The sequence below is a fragment of the Octodon degus genome, unplaced genomic scaffold (genome assembly GCF_000260255.1).
Source record: "Octodon degus isolate 3935 unplaced genomic scaffold, OctDeg1.0 scaffold00011, whole genome shotgun sequence".
In the NCBI taxonomy this organism is placed as follows: domain Eukaryota; kingdom Metazoa; phylum Chordata; class Mammalia; order Rodentia; family Octodontidae; genus Octodon; species Octodon degus.
The window spans coordinates 1,595,793-1,601,386 of record NW_004524587.1 but is presented as its reverse complement, the minus strand read 5'-3'; the positions used below and the strand labels follow the sequence as shown (position 1 = coordinate 1,601,386).

General features: G+C 45.8%; 1 pseudogene; it reads left to right on the top strand.

Moving 5' to 3' along the window:
* Positions 1-382: 382 nt before the first annotated feature.
* LOC101583579 lies at positions 383-2,265 on the top strand (annotated as a pseudogene).
* The last annotated feature ends 3,329 nt before the right edge of the window (positions 2,266-5,594 follow it).

The following is a 5,594-nucleotide window of genomic DNA, read 5'->3' as shown; positions in this document are numbered from 1 at the left end:
TTTTTTTTTTTTTTGGATGGTGGAACCGGGGATTGAACTCAGGCCCTTGCGCTTTATACTACAGTATTTCACCAGTTTGGTTTTATTTTTTTTTTTTTTTTTTTTTTTTTTTTTTTTTTTTTTTTTTTTTTTTTTTTTGGAGAGCGCGGCCTCGCCCTCTGTGAGCGCCAAATAGGTCTCAGATGGCCCCGCCCCCACCAAGGAGGGTGGGGGCGTGGCCCATCGCTGATTAGCACTCGGAAGGTGTCAGCGTCTGCCGGAGCCCAACGTGGTGACGCAGTACGTCGACGTAATTGACGCACACTCCTGGGTTGCTCCTCGTTCCTCGAAGAAACCAATGGCCAGGGAGGCTGAAGAGACGAAGGAGTGCCTTCCGGAGTTCCCTGAGCCCCACGAAATGATCCTGGGAAGGAGCAGCGAGAGCAGGACCGCTTTATCGACATCACCCTGATTGTGGACGGGCACCATTTTAAGGCCCACAAGGCTGTTCTGGCTGCCTGCAGTGAGTTCTTTTACGAATTCTTTCTAGAGTTTACTCAGGAACCTTTGATGGAGATAGAAGCAGGGAACAAATTCCAAAAGATTGTTTGCCTAGGGTTGGCCAGGTGTTAGTAAAATGGCCTTTTGTCATTTAATTGAGCTCACATAGACTGCAAAGTTAATGATACAAGGAGAAGAAGAAGCCAGTGATGTATGGAAAGCAGCAGAGTTTCTAGAAATGCTAGACGATATCAAAGCCCTTGAAGTCAGAAATAAAGAAAACTCCGCTCCTTTAGAGGAAAATACCACAGGAAAAAATGAGGCCAAAAAAAAAAAAAAGGCAGAAACTCCAGAAAGATGGCAGAAACTTCCAATGTTATCACTGAGTCATTGCCATCTGCAGAATCAGAACCTGAGGAAATTGAGGTGGAGGTTGCTGAAGGTACAACTGAAGTAGAAGATGAAGGCATTGAGATGTTAGAGGAAGTAGCTTCTGCCAGGCCGTCAGTACAGTTCATTCAGAGCACAGGTTCTTCTGATGATTCTGCTCTGGCCTTGTTGGCAGATATTACCAGCAAATACCACCAAGGTAATAGAAAAGGGCAGATTAATGAAGATGGCTGGGTGTCTGACCCCATAAACACACAGGAACACATGAAATCACACTCCACTGAGAGTTTCAAGTGTGAGATATGTGATAAAAGGTATCTGTGGGAGAGTGCATGGAAGCAACACCAAAGTTGTTACCACCTTGAAGAGGTGAGGTCAGTAAGAAGCAAAGAACTGGGGAAAACGTTCACGTATGTCAGTACTGTGAGAAACAGTTTGATCACTTTGGACATCTTAAAGATCATCTTCAAAAACATACAGGTGAAAAACCTTTTGAATGTCCAAATTGTCATGAATGATTTGCTAGAAATAGCACTCTGAAATGTCACCTTACTGCCTGTCACACTGGAGTGGGAGCAAAGAAAGGAAGGAAGAAGCTTTATGAATGTCTCTAACGGTGTGTTTAATAGTTGGGGCCAATTCAAACATCACTTGGTAATACACACTGGGGATGAACACAGCCATTGCACTCTGTGTGACTTGTGGTTTGTGCAAGGAAGTGAATTCAGGAGGCATCTGAATTAATCTCACAACATTGTAGAGCGTCTAGTAACTGAAGAAGTCCTTTCAGTAGAAACCCGTGTACAAACTGAACCTGTGACATCAATGACTGTTATAGAACAGGTTGGGAAGCTGCATATGTTACCACTGCTGCAGGTGCAGGTGGATTTCGCACAAGTAGCTGTGGAACAAGTCCATCCAGATCTGCCTCAGGCTGGCCAAGTACATGATTTGCATGTGAGTGAGCTTCCAGAGAAGGTTCAGGTGAGCTATCTAGAAGTAGGTCAAATTCAGACTGAAAGGGCTGGGGAGATGGCTCAGTAGAATAAGTGCTTCCCTGGCAAGCGCAAGGGCCTGAGTTCAATCCCCAGTTCTGAAAAAAAAAAAAAAAATTCAGACTGAAGAAGGCACCGAGTACATGTGGAGTAGTTGCATGTTGAATGGGTAAATCAGACGCCAGTGGAAGTACAAATGGAGCCTCTAGAAGCAGATTTGGATCACGTGACCCCTGGAATCCTGCACGAAGAAGAGAGAGAATCTAGCCAAGTAGATGGTCCTGAGGCTGCTGGGAAAGATCACAAAGGTGCTGAGGCTTTAAAGACCAAACTGACAGTGGATTCCCAAGCTGAAAAGACAAACAGTGAGGACAGAACAGCGATGCCACTTTTAGAATGAAATAACAGATGAATATATTTTTAAAGTTACATGTTGAGTTTTGAACTGAGTATGGGCAGTGTGACTGTCCTCAAGCTAAGAGACACATGACCAAAGTCAAACTATTTCCTGTTGTGCTTAACTATTTTCTATGGAACTGATGACCCTCCCCCCAGTAATACCATAGAGGAGGGGCTTTCTAATAAGTGAAGAGAAGTTTTGAGAAGTATGTTTCTGAAATTCAAATGGATTATATTCTTTTTATATTGTTGGGTACGAATGTATCTATTTTCATTGTGGTAAGGGTTCTCCCTTTCCCCCAGGTGATGTCCTTGCTTAAATTTTTTTCCATCACATAAAAGCATGAGAATACAGCCTTCTGTATTCTAATGCATGAGAAAATTGAGTATATAGGAAACACAAGGCTGCATGAAGAAAAGTGCGTTGTTACTGTGCAGTTAAATCTTGGCTCTGGCTTTGTTCAGCTTGGACAACATGCTTGTCTACCTTGGTTAGCCACAGATGCCATCTCTGCACAGAGACAGAGTGGTGGTGGCACAATGTCTAGAAGGTTTTTTTTTTTAATCACACCCGTGTGCCTTTTCAAAAGCAACTAAACTTCTGTAAAGCATCTCTGGTTCTTCCTAGGTTTGTGTTGGAAGGAGCAATGTAAGTGATGCTATAAGTGCTTCATATTTTTGTTTATAATGATAACCCCCAGTTCTTTTCCCTTTAAGTTAGGTTGAGAATTTTTATTTAATAGCTGAAGGGCCATTTTCAATTGGGAAAATTCATTTGTATCTGTGGTAAACTTTACTTTAAAGAAAAGTTGCACTAATGATTTATCACCAGATTAAGAAAAAATGATGAGCATCATTTAAAAATTAATTTATTTAAAATAAAGTACAGGAAAAGACATGTATATGATATATCAGGCTTTGTTTTGAGTCCTTTCCCCCAACGCTTAATGTAAAGAATTTGTGCTATAACTTTTAAGGCCATACAAGTAAGAGGGCTAAACTGTGGATGTAAAAGTAGATGTGTAAGTATTTTTAATCAGCATTATTTGGAAAATAAAATATAACCACGTAAAATTAAAAAACATCCACTGTATATTTTGATCATGCTTCATGTGTATCACAAAATGCATCCTACTGTGCGTGCTGATCGCTGCGGCACAGCAGCACCATGTGGCAGCACCTCTCAAGCCCCAGTCCATGACAGTACCTGCAGTCTCACCTCATTATTATCTGAGGGCTGCAGAACAAGAGGGTAGAGACTCAAATGTATTGCCCCACTACCCACCCCCCCACAGAGGTGTGGTCCTCTAGCCTTCCAGGAGAGAAAAGGCAAATGGTAGCCAGGCCCCCAAAGAGCGCCAGGCGGTCCCAATTTCCCGACCAGTCTGTGGAAAGAGCAGCTCTGTCTGCAGAGGAGAAAGCACCTCTTCATCATTGGCCGAAGGCAGGAAGGGCCTTCCTGGAGGGTTTCAGAAATGAGGGGCCATGGAAGGTGCTCTTCTGAGAGGCTGCGTGAGCACTGTGAGTGGGGCAGGAAGAAGTTGTAAAGACACTGTGGGGAGGAGCAGCCTGGGGTGTCCTGGGTAAGTGAGGCAGACATGAGCAGTACTCGGGGAGGAGAAGGGAACAGCAGAGCAGAGGTGAGATGAGGAAGAGGCAGTGCTAAGCACAAGAGGCCACTGGAAGTTTCTCCCAACCATCGCCATCTGATGTTTGTTTTGGAAAATCTAGCCTCTGTGTGGAGAAGACACAGGAAAGCCACTGGTCCTCCTAGCTGAGAAGCCAGGAGGGTTTTAAAGCAAGACAGGGACACAGGCTGGAAGAAATCTAGAGAGAGCAGATCCAGGGTGAACCCTCTGTCCACATCTCATCCCTTCCCTGGGAGGTTTATTAGAGCCATAAGTCATATGTGAATCCTTTAAAAACTTTTAAAAGCAAAAGAGAAAAGCACCACACGTGAGTTCTCCCCCTGCCCCCCAAGTGTGTATTTGATGACTCTGGATTTCCTCAGCAAAAGTCAATGAGACAATTAAGTCCCTTCCCATTTTTCCTCCTCCTGATCGCAAACTGTGTTAAAAAGGCTTGCGCGACACTTTTCACACCCGGGCTAGTTAATAATTCATGCGCTCGCCTTCTTTGGTGCTTTTGTCTGTGTTGGGTGAACCCGGTGGCAATGTGGAGGTTCTCGCTTGGCTTCCTGAACACCCCTTCCTTACCCACGCTCAAAGGCCACTTCTCTAATGTCCGTGATTCTGAGCTGCTGCTTTGCTAATTCCGTCAGCTCACCGCGTGTGGCAATTTCTGTCCCCCTCGGATTACTCTGTCCAAGGACAGAAGCTAAGCCAGAGAAGGGGCTGCTGCTGCCTCTCAGAATGTGTTCTGCGGCCTCACCCTGGAAAAGAATTTCTCAGCCTCCACATTATTGACATTTGGGGACAGAAAATTCCTGATAATGGTGGCTGACCCAGGCACCATGGGAACTTGCCTCCACCCACAAGATGCAGGCAGCACCCCCACTCCCAGCACGATGAACAAAAACAGCTGCAGACATCAGCAAAGGTCTTCCAGGCCCACAGTCTCCTCAGTTAAAACCACTGCCCAAGACCTTGACGGAGATACAGATCTCAGGTCGTCAAAATCCATATTTTAACCAGGCTCCAGGTGAGGCATAGGCAATGGGCTCTGGCGGGGGGCAAACTTAGCTAGAGCCCAGACTCGCCTGGGAGTAAGTGAGGAGATCCAGGGCCAGGACCCTAGCCTCAGAGATTCTAGTTAGGTCCATATCCACGCAACCTATGCACTAGTAGTTTTTAGACCTCTGGGGTAATTCTGAGGCACCAAAGCTGACGAAGTTCAGCTTTACTCCTCACCTATTGCAGATGAGGGAACTGAAGCCCGGAAGAATCTGGAAACTTCCCCTTCTGGAAGTCAGCAGTTCTGAGATTCATGCCGTCAACTTCTGTAATGTGGTGACCCTGTCAGCACTCTGCTCACTACTCGTGCCTTCTAGGACCTCTGACCATGATGGATTTCTGGATTAACTTCTGTCCTTTTGGGTAGGTGGAAGGCCAGAAACTGAGGGTGGTGTCTTTCTGGCTCACCCTACTAGCTCTCCCCAGTGCTTAGAACCTCTGCACAGAGCAAGGAAACAAACCTGGAGCAGACGGACAGGTGCGCAGGTAGCGGAGCACCTCTCAGGTGCCCGGTGTCATCAATGGCGCCTCACCAAGGAAGGCTGAACATAAGGGCAGGTTATCCTGTGGTACTGTGGAGCGGTGCCACTCTCCTTCCACCTGCTCATTCGCCGGACCTTCAGGCTTGGAGTCCGCT